At 42.8% G+C, this 14,661-nt stretch overlaps 1 protein-coding gene across 1 annotated transcript in view; it reads right to left on the minus strand.

The window, feature by feature from the left end:
* The window catches only part of slc8a4b (solute carrier family 8 member 4b), a 79,591-nt gene that overhangs the window by 17,549 nt on the left and 47,381 nt on the right, over window positions 1-14,661 (minus strand). The gene's annotated exons all lie outside the window — the stretch shown is intronic.

Raw genomic sequence — 14,661 nt, forward strand, 5'->3', positions numbered from 1 at the left:
CCCTGCTGGAGCCCCAGGGACACTGCAGCATGTCTGTGATGGGTGTTAAAAAGGCAACTGTTATCTGCAGATATTTGTATTATTTCAAGTGCCATATTTTAAGAAATATATATATATTCCTCTCTGGTAATGTTGATGTCAAGTGCTTCTTGTCTCTCTTGTGTTATGTGATGCACTCTCTCCTTCTCAGCCCTGTGTGTGTGCTACTCAGAGGATCTCAAGGGGACAAGAACGCACATAACAATTTTCAAGAGGGAGCAATAGTGTGTGGGCAATAAAAACTAAAGGAAAAATGCAAATTAGAAATGATTGAACAGTGTCTGCATTTGCGTGTATATGTGTGAATCACTGCGCGTCTAACCTTAACACATCATTAACAACTTCTCTTTTGCATATTAAATACTTTGAATGTGGTCCACACTGACAGTATGGAGGGTTCGGATTGAAGGCTTAGCTGAAGATTTGAGTCTTATGACTTCAATAATATGAGACAGACTGACAGCCATGGCTTCAACCCAGACTCCCTCAGCTAATTTTACACGGCACTTTGCCCTCCCTGTGCAATTTGTGTTCATTTAAAAATAAGAAGGAGTATAGCGGTATTGGGATGAAGGGTTTTGGGAAAAGAAGAATCGCAACGCGCAGTTTGCCTTCGAAGGGAATAGCCCGATCTCACGAGAGCGCAGGAATCTGTGAGTCAGCCGACAGTTTTTTGATGTTGCTCGTTCATCATGGGTCAGGGGTCTGACCAAACACTGTGACTTTATGTAATAGTTTATGTAACAGCTTGTGTTGTCCGCCATTTTGCGTCTTTCTAAGGAATCGCCGCGTAGATTACACTCCTGGAAAATGTTGTGCTCTGAAAGAAACACTGAATCTTAAACTGAACAACTAGCTTGTTAGGATGATTATTATTCCTTCTTTCGGCATGAGATACAGGCAGCTGTTACTTTGTGAGAAGCGAGCTAAGAACGAAGTCACTTTTTCACAGATACAGTATCACCTTTCCCGCACTTGTCAAATCTGATGTTAATTGGCTTTGCAGCTGCCGTGCATTTTATTTCCTCTCATTTTGTATAAAAAATTAAAAAACATGAAACATTTTAGCAGCCACATTCTGTCTTTAAACAAACTTTCCCATGCAATATTAATCCCCTTTCGACTAACCTCTTGACCTTTTTTTTTTTAATCGCATAAATGTAAAACTTGCTCACAGCAGCATCCAGTACGTAACACTAACCTCAGACTCTTCAGCTTGGAGCTGCGGTTCGGCGGTTGCTAAGGAATGACCAAAGTAGATAATGCGCACCCTGCTTTCCCGATGTTGTTGTTGTGTTTCACAAGAAGTTGTTTAAACGTTACGGCTGCCAGTTCGGCCTCTACCGCTCCGCAAACCCTTTTAGCAGCTTTTAATTATACATCAGGTTTTTTTTACAGCGGAGAGATGCACAGAGAGACGGGGATAAGGACAGATGAGGGAAGAATGGTTTGAGAGGGAGGGGGAAAAAAGATATTGAACATGAAGAACAGGGGAATACTAAATAAAGAAACAGGCCAATAATTGCAAGCATGATGGATGAATTGGTCTAGAGGGATGAACAGATGGAGAGATTAAAGACAAAGATGCAGCGAGTAAAATGAAAAGGAAGACTTTCGAAGAAAAAGAGCGATGAAGAGTAGAAAGATAGGGAGAACGGGTAAAAACGCTCAGATAGATAGCCAGAAAGAGATACATCACTTCATCTTAACTATCCCTTGTCCATTATCCATCTTTACTTTGGGTAAAATGATGAAAAACAAGCAGTGTTGAAGACAAACACACAAAGAGAAATGAATGACCAATGGGCAATCGTCCTTCCCCCTCTTTTGTTGTCATCCCCTGTTCTTTCATCCCCGTCCTCTCTCTCTTTGCCTCTCATCTCGTCTGTTCTCATGTATGTTTGAACACTTCTCATCATATATTTATGTTCTGGTCAAATGAGGAGCTGCCATGGAGAACCAAGCTGTTTGAGGAATGTGACATAGAGAGCATCTGTTTCACTTACCGCCATGTTGTTTGAGCGGACATCAGGTTTGGCTTAAATAGTTCAAAGGTTAAATTCATCTTATTCCTGTACTCTTGATAGGCATCACTTTCTTAAACCACAGTGAATCTGATGCATCAAAAGTATCTTAGAAAGCCATCTTAGTGGTGCATATTCTGAAGCAATGCTTCAAATAAATGATCACAAACCACTTGACACAGTGAGCCTTGAAGCATTTACGGCCCCTGGAGTGTTCGGGGGCAATGGGGCATTTCGCCCAGTTGGTAATCCGGCCTTGATCTACACCAGAATGTAAAGTGCAGTGTGAGATTGTAATGGCCGCTGTGTAATGAAGGGTGAAAGGTTAGTAGTACAGAATGTAGTCAGCGGTGACGATCTGCCGTGAGTGTGTAGTGACACCTGGGTTTGATTGACTGGCATTAGCGGCTGAAGGTGAGGGCCTTTAGGCAGTGGGATATCGCCAAGTTTGCACGTGGCTGTTTGCCAAAAGCGTTCACTCACACAGACGCACTCCACCCAATTCTAATTCTCTCTCTGCCCCTGGCACATGAGAAATGACCACTCCTCTCTCTCCCTCCTTCACTCATCCTCCCCGGTTCCCTCCTTCTCCGGCCAAGGTGCCAAGAGTTGGCCGTTCTCCTCATCCGTTGTTCCTTCCTCTCTTCCTCCTGTCCGATTTGTTCTGCTTTCCTCCCTCCAGCCATCATTTGCTCTCATTCTCTCTCTTCCCACCTCCACTTTCTCCTCCCTTATGTTGTTTTCTCTAAGCAATTTATCCGTTTTTCTCTCCGCACAAATCTGTCTCTCTCTCTCTGTCTTTCTGTCTGTCTCTGCCTCCTTTGATCCATATACCTCTCTATCGCTCTTTCATTCCCATCTACTGCCCATCCCTTAGTCTATTCATCTTTTTGCTGACACCTTCAGTCTTATCCTGCATCCCCTTCATCTGTCCAACTGTCTTTTTCTATCTCACTCACACCACACACACACACACACACACACACTGGAGGTCATGAGAGAGTTTTATCATCGATCATCGGGGGGAATTATCGTGTTGATTATAGTAATGTGAATGAGCCAGAAAATATATTACAGTGTATCAAGGTAATGTAATAGATCTAATATATATATATATATATATATATATATATATATATATATATATATATATATATATATATATATATATATGTATATATATGATTTTGCGGCTGCATTTTGCAGCTTTATTAATTATGATTGTGTCTGTGTCTGTTTGTGTAACAGCAAGGAAAAACATAAGATTTGTTATTTTTTTCAGATAGGCTATTTTTTGATAGGTAAAAGCTCTTTAAGAAAAAGCAAAGTGACACAATAACACAGTGCTTGGTTCTTGTCTCATGCTATAATCACTTGGATGTGGCCAGTAGTTTCCATCCAAATTCAGTGCAAATGTAGATTTATCACAAAAAAGTTGGTTAAATAAGCTTATGGCTGCTGAAGAAATCCATAATCGGGAGCCATGGAGTACACTGATAACTGCTTAAAGATAAGAGCAGAGAGGTGCATGTGTGTGTGTGTGTGTGTGTGTGTGTGTGTGTGTGTGTGTGTGTGTGTGTGTGTGTGTGTGTGTGTGTGTGAGAGTGAGAGAGTGAGTGAGTGAGTGAGTGAGTGAGTGAGTGAGTGAGTGAGTGAGTGAGTGAGTGAGAGAGAGAGAGAGAGAGAGTCTGTTTGTTTAAAGTCTGGCCTGTGCTAACCTTTTAAAAAGCGCAGACCAGACTTTCTTAAGCTCTATTTTTTCCCTGCAAATACATACCGTTTAAACTTCACCTGCTATTAATGTTATACAGGCAAACATACAGTGGGAAAAAAAGAGAATTCACAGGAAAGGATGAGGACAATGATAAAGTGAACAGTGATAAAGATAGAGGACAAACGTTAAAGGGGGTAAGAAGAAGCGATGCAGCGAGAGAGGTGAGAAAGAACGGATTGGTAAACGATAAGACGGCGAGGGATGATATATCATCCTGTAAAATGAAGAGGAAGATGGAGAAGATATCTGTGAAGGGAAGAATAAAAGTGAGGAGACGACAGGGCGGAAAGATAGATAGAGCTGAGGTGGAGGGCAAAGAGAGATTAATAAGGGAGAAGAAGGATAAGTGAGAGACGGATGTATGTTGAGGAAAGAGGCCGATCAGGGCAGAATCGGACGATGGAGATGACGAGATAACGGAAGAAAGAAGGATGATAGAAGGAACGGATGAGGCAAAAGGAGGGACAGCAAGATGAAAGAGACAATGAATTAAATGAAGTCAGATGGAAAGAAGAAGAGGAACTGTATTGGAAAGAGTACCGAGAGGGAGGGTGAGGGACGGAGAGCTTGTGTGAGTCACATAGTCTCCTCCGCAAGCTATTAGTGATTTAATCACTCTGACATCACTGAGTGTGTGTGTGTGTGTGCGTATCATACCAGATTACCCTGAGCTAGTGCAGTCAGGAACTGGCTCATCACTCTTCCACAGCAGCGTGCATTCATTATGTCGTAGTCAGGTTTCTCAATCTATGGGCTGAGACCCAAAACAGGTCGTACTTTGTCACTGGTGGGACTTTAGTGGACTGATGGAGTTTCAGATTTATCACTTCCGTGAGGCTGGGAAACTAAATAACTAAGCCAATGTGACAGAAGGTAATATTGTGTTGACTCAGCAGTAAAACGCTACATCTGAGACTTGAAGACTGAGAGGAAAGAATGCAGTGTAATTCCAGTCGAACGGCCTGGTCAAATAAAAAATTGCAGACATTATGGCAAAATAAGTTTATATAAAGAGAATAGTTGCCACCGCTAAAAGTCAATTTAACTTTGGTGAACTTTGCCCTGTAAAGTTCCGCTGTTAACCGATGGCAAGTCTCCACCGTGCTGACCTTTCAGGGAACAGAGTCTCAGAGCGCAGCACCTGTTTCTCTGGTCGCCAAATAGAAAGAGTCGAAAAGAGTTATTGTTACTTTTCTGGTTGAATAGCATCTTAGGAGTAAGACGCAGTAGTTCCTCGAGTTATCACTTTGTCTCTAAACCCTTAGGCCCAAACATTGATGTTGTCGTTGCCACTTTCAAGGCCTTACGAGTGAAATATAGACTCATAACCAGATGTTAGAGGTCACTGCCAAAATGCAATACAGCATAAATGACTATAGCTCAAAGTACTTCTCTGCAATGCAACCTTTAGAACATGACTGCAACACCGAGTGATTATTTCACTTATTTTAGAGCTATATAGCTATAGAAAAAGCACACCATAAATGACACATATAACAGTACTCATACTGTTATTATCATCACCTACAAGCAGAAAAAAGAAAAATAACACTTATCATTTGATTGCACCTGATTGCTACATCTACTGCCAGTATTAACAATCTGACATTTCTCTGATTTGTTGTAAAATATGAGTATAAATATATAATACGCCAATGCCAGACAGTCTGAGGATGCGTTCTCATTTCACTTCATTAGCATGATACTGCCTTCCGAACAGCATCCAATCATGCACAAACAGAGGTCACTGCTCTAATTTAATCTAACAAAGCCCTCGAACCAATCTAAGGGTATATGGTTATAATTGTTGTGCCCTGCATACAGTACATCAGTAAAAAGAGGAAAAGAGAGAGCAGACAAACATTAACTCTCCAAGAATCATCCACGTTGTGAATGGAGAGAAGAATCGAAAGAAAAGTCAAGAACTAAGAGATTGTTATCGTTTGTTGGTCTGACAAAGCAAGCAAACAGAAGACGTCACCTTCAAACCTGTGCGGGGAGTTTCACTATTATCTGAAATTCAAGGGTTTGGTTGCATACGCCTCACAGTTAAGGACTCAGTTGTTAATAAGATGCTTAGCCTCTGACACATCTCATGTCTCATTGTGTGCCGGTTGCTTTGAGGCACAGAGAAGAAGGGCGCACTGTTCACCCAGCACAAACACAACTTAACCTTCCAGCGTCTTTCAATGGCAGATGGTGGAAAGAGTGAAGCACTAACACTTCCCACATATTTGTATTAAACATGAGGATGCAGTGGTTTAAAGGAAACACGGCCTTTTAAAAAAACAAGAGCAGTGGCGTGAAACCACTTTTTTGGTTTGTAGGAATAATCGCTCTACGCTTTGTATAACTAATTTGATGGATTATATATGAGAGGCATGCCATGCACCAAGGCCATCCCAGAACATACAGGCAGGCAGAATTTGCAGTCAAACTAAATAAATAGAAAAGAGGCATCCCACCCTGGAACGTCTCGCCCAGAGTTGTTGGCCAGTGAACCCAGCACCGAGGCCTTTAATGTGGTTATGGTGGGGGCCATTAGAGCAAGGAGGCCCGTGGCAGATGGGGGCAGGGAGTGGAAGGGTGTACAGTCGGGTGTCTCAGTCCCGCTTTCGAGGCTCTAATCATGGGCATGGAAGGGCAGGGGCAGCCGGTTGCCACAGCTCACGGTAGGTCTCTGAGCCGTGATTGCAGGGTGGGCGCAGGCCACAGGGGGGTGATCACAGGGACGTGATGCTGGCAAGAGTCAGTGTGTGCATCTGTGTGTGTGTGTGTGGTCGCTGGACTCTGACCATAGGGTGTGTGTGCTCGGCAGAGAAAATTGTTGGGACTGCAATGCTTAAAAAAAAAACAAGCCCAGGGGAAGATGCAGACTGAAGAAGAAGCAAATGGGAGACACAGAGGGACGGAGAAAGGGACAGAAACGAACTGACAGCGATGCTAAATGGCAGAATTGTATAACAAAGAGACAGAGGCATGGAGGGGAAAAAGAAAGAACAACAACAGAGGAGACAGCCAGACACAAACAAAGGCTGCAGGTTTAGCATTTTAACGTCAGCGCTGCCTCGACTAAAAGCTGTTTTGTTTTTCAGCATCGCAGCATCCTTTCTTTCTACGTATATACCTGTCTCAACCACTACTGTAAAATCCCTAACTGCTATATTAACTGTCAGGTTGTTGGCTTTGTCTTAGACCCACAGATCAATTGACTTTTCCTGCTGTTAAACGGCAGCGCTGTAAGACAGAAACACAGAGCGAGGTGCCATGGGCGGGATTTAAAAAACGAGTAAAAATTGTGTTTGGAGGAAGCTAGAGGTGCTCTATGGCTGTGAGTTAGAGGCACTGTCAGTGAAATACTGGAACAGACGGCTGTTGCCACATCGATTTCAACACACAGCTGGAACACAATACACACAAAGCTTGCACACGTGAAGAGAAACGCATGCACGCGCACACACACACACACACACACACACACACACACACACACACACACACACACACACACACACACACAGAAAAGCTTCTGAGGTTGTTAAAGATGTTGACTTAAGCTACTTAAGTTTGACTGCTCTGACATTAGAGAGGATGAGGAGAAAGAGAGGGATAGAGGAGGGAGGGCTGAGGGAGAAAATAAGAGTTAAGAAGCATGGAGAAGGAGGAGAAACAGCAAAGAGAAGAGGGAAAGGGAGGATCAAAGCTTCTCATCTCTATCTTTCTTTTCTCATCTTAATTTTTTGCTCTCTGTCTCTCATTCAGCCCGGTTTTATCTCGTCAGTCTTTCTCCTCGCTCGGCAGACCGTGACGATGCCAAAAAGTGATTTAACTCTCCAGTCTTCATTATCCATCTGGCCAAAAAATATTTCTTTTAATTAAAGAACAAACAACGGATATGTATCTCGCACATGAACGCACACTTACAGTGGCCATTGCTTTAGAACCTGACAACGAATGTCAGAGATGAAATCAATGATAAAGAAAATATTGGGGGGAGTAATCACAAGGTTCTTCATATTTAAACGCTCGGAGCAGAAAAATAAATTAAAAAAACAACTGAGCTCCAGATTCGACTCATAATTTCTGTCTTTTGTTCTTTATCTTTCTTTCAATGTTTCTGTCACTTTTTGTTGTCTCCTCTTTGTGGGGCTGACAATGGAAGGGACCATAAGTTGCTAAGGCAACCAACAGAGAGAGGAGGAAAAGAAAATCCTGTCATGAGGAATTCTGACGTTCTTCAGTAAAACGGAGGGAAGCGGGAAAATGGCGGGAGTGTAAGAAACACAGAGCGAGGGGGGAGTTGGACGTGTTTATCTGCCCATTAGCAGGCTGTTCTTTGAACCTGGAGGGATGTCGTGTGTACAGATGAGAAGAGAAGACGTAAGAGAAGGCAAAGCAGCTGCCAGGAAGTGAAAACTGTCCTGGAAAGCACAACAAACACAGTATACGTGCCTTGCATGAAACAAATAAATAGTCCTGTTTGTACTTTACACTCCTGTCTATACTGGCTACAGTGTGGACTGCATAGCATTGTAGTGATAGGCTTAATAGAGGAATAGATGGAATGTTTCATGTGATTGATAAAAAGGAGGAATTGATGTCTAAGATAGTTAAAGAAATCTGGAAATTGAACCTAAGTGCCAAATTAGATGAATCAGTAATTATAATAATAATACGTTATGTCGTTTAATGTCAAACTAAACTAAATTGGCAATGTATTACAGGTCTGGGTGGCAAAAGGATTATAAAATGAACACTCCATTGAAGATCTGCATATCTAAATAAATGAGGAAATGTCCATTGTCATTAGGATTCATCCTCCGCGGGACATTCATTTCATGACAATCCATCTAATAGTGGTTGACCGACCCGTTTACATTGCTGCTAGCGTTGCTAAATATGTTACAATCATATCTGTCCAGCTATCTGTGCAAATAAAAACACATCAGAGCACATCAAACAACAACAGGATTTATTACCAAAGGCTGTTTTGTTCCGTGTTAAAGGGGTTTAGGCTGGATGCTTTCTATCATCCACTCTGCTGCATAAATAGTGCCAGCAAGAAACAGTATGCATACTAAAAAAACGCACTGCATGCTGGGTTTGACCGCATGAACGTGCGATGTGGGAGTCATGCGAAGCAGCATCCAAAGCACCTTGTCCCAACATGTTTATGGCGTCATGTGATTGGTTAAAACTGTTTATTCTAGTGTCTGCTCAGTTATGTCTGGCAGACAAAAACATGCTTTGACTTTGTGACACGATGACATTGAGAAATAAAATCCAAATGGATGTCTGAACCCAGTTTAATCCCAATGTGGTGATAACGAGTTTATTTAGTGCAGAGATGATAAGCAGGAAGGGCACAATGTGCAGACACGCTGATCATCTGAAGAATGCTAAAGTGTGTGTGTGTCTGTGTGTGTGTGTGTGTGTGTGTGTGTGTGTGTGTGTGTGTGTGTGTGTGTGTATGCCCGTGTATGGGGATATAAGAAGGGGATAATATGAGACTCGCTAAACGAGCAACAAACATGACTGTGAGGAAACTGTTCACACACACACACGCACACACAGATACCCACATGGAGCTGCAGCAGCAAGCGCAAACACTTAACACAAGTGCGTCCTTATGAATTTGGGCAGAAAGGACACACACTTCAATGCACACACATACACACACACACACACCCCCTAGACGCACATTTCCAGCGCACAGCTCTCGGGGATTTGGAGTTCAAAGGATGTTTTATTTTGGGAACAGCTTTAGGTTAGTCACCCTGCTTTGGTGACAGACGGAGAAACAGGTTGCAAAAATCAAACACGTTACAAGCGCTGTGACACAAGCAAACACCCACCCACCCATACTCACTCACACAAACAGACACAAGCTCACACTCTCACTTCCTTTGTATTTCTCTTATTTCCAAGAAGCATCTCGCCAAAGGGAGAAGGCGTTGTTTTAAACTTACAAGCTGACTTCTTCCTTCACCAGCAGCTAAAAAAATGATCACAGCTCTTCTGACAGCTTCGTCGAAAACACTAAGAAGTTGCGCTCGGGCTTCATTAACACATAACACAGCGTGGCAGGATGCTGGGGTAACTGTAAAACTCAATATTGTTAAGTGCTAATTCGGCTAATGCACTTCAGGGGGTTCTATGATCCCATTGGAAAGAACAATAACAGATTCTGTCTCCTGTAAGTGATGAGTAGAAGGCTGGCAGTTGAATTGCGTTGTCATCTATGATGCATGATGACATTTCTCCAAATCACTCATTGGCTTAAAACCCTCCCCAGAATCGCAATTGTCCAATCGTAACTTAGCCAACATACCTCGGCACGTGAAATCTGACACGTGAAATGTAAATTGAGATGGCCATTTTTTTTTTCTGCGCTGCAATGACCGGGTGAAGCTCGACAGGTGAAGCAGCGGTAGCTAAAGGGGGCGGGGCTCGGGGAACGTTCAATTGCTGACAGTGGAGTGTGAAAGTATGAAAGATGTTTCCCGAAGGGCATTCTTCAGGAACATAGTAACGTTTAATTTAGCTTTGTTTGCAAGGTGACACAGTGCAAAGTTTTTGGCCTCAAAAATTGTTGGAGGTGGTTTGCTCCGTAAAGTGAGTGCACGCGCACACACACGCAACGCATACACACAAAGGGCAAAGCAGTAATTGAACAGGCGTCGGCACAGTGTGGTGGCGACACCTGTTTGAAATTTATAATGAGCAGCCAGAGGAGACGACCCCAAACACACACACACACACACACACACACACACACACACACACACACACACACACACACACACACACACACACACACACACACACAGTTGTCTGGGTCTTGGCTGTGACTCTGTGCTCGGTTGCAGCTCAGAGGAAGGCTAAGAATAAACTAGTCCTGCTGAGCATATCTCTCACACACATACACACACATACACATACACAGTTAACTTTGCATTTGACTTCTCACACACACGCCCTATTAACAAAAAGAACAAGCCAGAGAGAGCCGCAGACAGATAGAGTATGAGAAACAGAGATTATTGGTGAACCAGACAGGGATAAATAAAAGAAGCATCGGGGGAATCGAGAGAATTCATTCGTTCCTGCGTGTGCATAATCTGAGTTCCACACAAGTGAGAGAATATTCTGACATTAACACGCTTACATATTCACATCATTCTTTTAGTTCCTTTGCCCATCACTTCTGTCCTTGGTTCATTATTAAGTCATGAAACGAAGACATCCCTCTTCCTTTTCTCCTCCTTCCATCTTTCACTCTGCGTTTTTTTCTCTTTTCCCTCCATGACAGCATATGAAAACACATTTTCTCTGCTATTCATGCCTTATCCATCAATGCTATTTCCTCAATGATTTGGATGACAGTGTGGCCTCTTGATTGGCGAGAAGCTGGGAATTTACCCTTTGAAATCGAAAAGAGTGTTAAAAAAATAATCTTCAGAGTCAATGCAGCAAAGAAGGAAATATCCTGACTTTTAGTCACAAGTCCATCTCCTATATATCCAATAATTCAACAGGATGAGATATTCAGTTATGTCATGCAGTACCAATCAGGCAGGATATAGGGATGCAGGAGAAAAGGGAATTTTCTTTTTGGAATCACATTAAATTGTATAAATTAGAGCTCATGAAATTGAGCTCAAGCCCCCTTCTCCTTCTCCTTATCTTCCTTCTTGGTGTTCTTTCCTATCTTCTCCTCTTGTCAGTTCAGCTCCAATGCCTTTTGGATTTACCCTCCGAATTTTAAGCAGCACCTGACTTGCCACGACCCCTCCTCCTATGATCCATCTACTGACTTTTACCAAATCTTTTCTCCAACTTTTCAGAAAGCTGACAGGAAAAACACGAAAAGTGACGGATTAATGTTAGGGTTGCTCAAATGCAGAAAACAGAAATGGGTAAACAAAACTATTACGCAGCTTGAAAGGAGACACAGTGTAAGAGGGACAAGAGACTGGAGGGAGGTGTGGAGGGTGAATTATGTCTGGGTTGTGGTTCAGCGAAATTGCCTTGGCAGCCAGTCCCTTTTTTCTGACTAAAGGGGTAGACAGCGATGGATGGATGGCGAGGATGAGGAGAAGGATAAAATAAAGGCGGCGGAGAGAAGAAAAGAGGTGAGAAGAGGTGAGAAGGAGTCAGTGGAGCGAGACAAGGGTGTCGGGTCACGTAGAACAAGGGGTAAGCTTACACAGGGAGGAGAAAAGTGGAAGGAAAGTCTGACAGTGTGAATAAAAACGATGAGAGGCGGAAGGGAGGAAGATGCAAATGAAGAGGAATGGAGGGTGAACAGGAGTGGGTGAAAGGGAAGAGAGGAGAGACATGAGATGTTGGTAGAGGAGAATGTGAAGAAGGGAGGAAAGGGGGGAGCAGAAGAGGGTGTGATAAAACTCATCCAGCGTGGAAGAAAATCTAAAAATATATTCGACAGAATATGGGGGCTGGAGGGAGAGACAGTGAAGAAGGTCTCACAGACACGGGAACAAGAGATGAAAAAAAGAAAGAAAGAATGATACAGAGCAAATACAAGGTCAATCAAGAGCAGATATTTCATAAGGCAAAGACAGGAACGAGAGAGTAAGGGCAGATGGAGTGAAGAAAGACACAAACGAGTGCAGCAGATAAAAGCAGGTTTACATTAGTGGGACATTTCTGACAAGCGGCTCAAAGGCACAATGTTGAAAAGAGGAGAGAAAACCCACAGAGAGGGTAGCAGCAAGAAAAGACATGAAAAAATAAAGACGGGGAGGGATATGATGAGGGAATGCATCCTGTTTGCACGAGTCTTTTCTCTCTCTTTTTTTCCGCTCTGTTGGTACATTTTCTCAAAAAGCCTTGAAAAAGAGCAAGACACGCAACTAGAATGCCAAATATTCTCTGACATTATTACTGCTGACAAGGCTCAATCATATTTAATATAAAGGGACTTTTCATTAAAAACAAATATACATAATGAAAAAAAAGCACAAATTACTATACTATTTTATATACACTATACTATACTACACAAATTGCGTATTGGTCATTTTAGTATTGTTTTACATATGCACAAGAAGTGTTATAAATATGTTGCAACAAGAGAAATTGATTAGTACTGCTGGTAAAACGTGGATGTGTTCAAATAAAAACATTAAACTTTGACCTATTTAGACTTACAGTGTGATTATATGCTTTGTGAATATAAACCTTGCACAGTTAATCCACACAGGAAGATGCTTATTGTTGCTTATTGTTTAGTCTTGACCCACAAAGTTACAATCTCTCTGGGGTAAAAAAAACGAAATAATACTTCACCCACTGATCTCTCTAATCCTCTTGTAGCAAATACACCAACTGTATCTTAACTCCACGAGCATCATCTCTGTGGTTTCTGTACTGACACACCAGCAACAGAGGACATGAAGTCTATCTCTCTTATCCCTCCATCTCTCCCCTGGCCCTCTTTATCTCTCCCTTACTCCTCTCTCCCCTTCCTACCCTCATAGCCCACTTGCTCCAGAGCTTTGTAAGCAGTGGTTGCGTCATTGATGGTACATCATCTCACAGAAGCACACGCACACACACAAACACACTCTGCCCTTGTAGTTATGCTCATACGCAGAAGCCGGCTGGTGTCAGATGGCGAGCCTCTTGTTCATTTTTAAATCTGTTTTGGTACACATGCAAACACACACACACACACACACACACACACGCACGCAGACAGACACACACACACACGCGTGTGTACACCTATACTTGTGAGGACCCTCGTTGACATTATTCACTCCCATAGCACCAAAGCCCTGATCACAACCACAGTACATGTCTAACAGCCCTTAACCATGACCTACATGTAATTCTAATCCTAACCTTGAAAGCCAAAGTATTAAAGCTCAAACAGCTCTTTGAAGACTAATATGTCTTCACCCAAGGGGCGACTTAGGGCTCATCCGGTAGAGCGTGTGCCCCATGTAGGCGTTTACGGTGGCACAGGTTCAAGTCTGACTTGTGGCCCTCTGTCGTCCCCTCAATGTCCCCACGTCCTGTCTTTCTCTAGCTGCAGTAAAGGCAATACAAACCCTACACAATTATATTAAGATAAATGAATGTCCTTAATCTGAAGTCAAAAAACTAAAATAGTTTCCAGGTCACAGATGAACAGCTTTTGAGCGGTCTTGCCAAAATGTTAGCCCCCTGGACCACACACACATTTGCATCATTACACTTGAGTGAGTGAGGGTACTTATTGACATAACTACGTCGACAATCCCCATGTCATAACACTTAGGCATTTATGCTGTTCAAGCCTAACCCTGACCTTAGTCCAACCCTGTCAATCAAACAGCACCTTGAGGAAGCGGCAACCAGCGGAAAGTCCTTGTTCTTCAAAATGGTCCCCGTACAGATACAAGAACAAAACCACACACACACACACACACACACACACACACACACACACACACACACACACACACACACACACACACACACACACACACTTGCTACATAGGCCCCAGGAGGCGCTGAGGAAACTGCATTCCCAACTGCTTTATGTATTGGTCAATTTAACACAGCTCACGTCAGCATATTAAAAATGCAGGGGCCCAAGGACACAGGAGCAATTCTGTATGTGTGTGTATGTGCGTGCATGTGTGAGGAAGCATTTTAATGCAGTTGCCTACCTTGAAGAGTGGCATTATCACGCTGTTATCTGCCTTCTAGAGCTGTTTATACTATGAATGCATGTTTAACACTCAATTAACCTAAACAGCCATTTCTGAACGGGGGTCGACCACACGGAGAGGAAACCGAGAAAGAGCAATG

Source organism: Clinocottus analis, unplaced genomic scaffold (genome assembly GCF_023055335.1).
Source record: "Clinocottus analis isolate CAN_PGR_092001 unplaced genomic scaffold, fCliAna1.0.p SCAF_21, whole genome shotgun sequence".
Lineage (NCBI taxonomy): Eukaryota > Metazoa > Chordata > Actinopteri > Perciformes > Cottidae > Clinocottus > Clinocottus analis.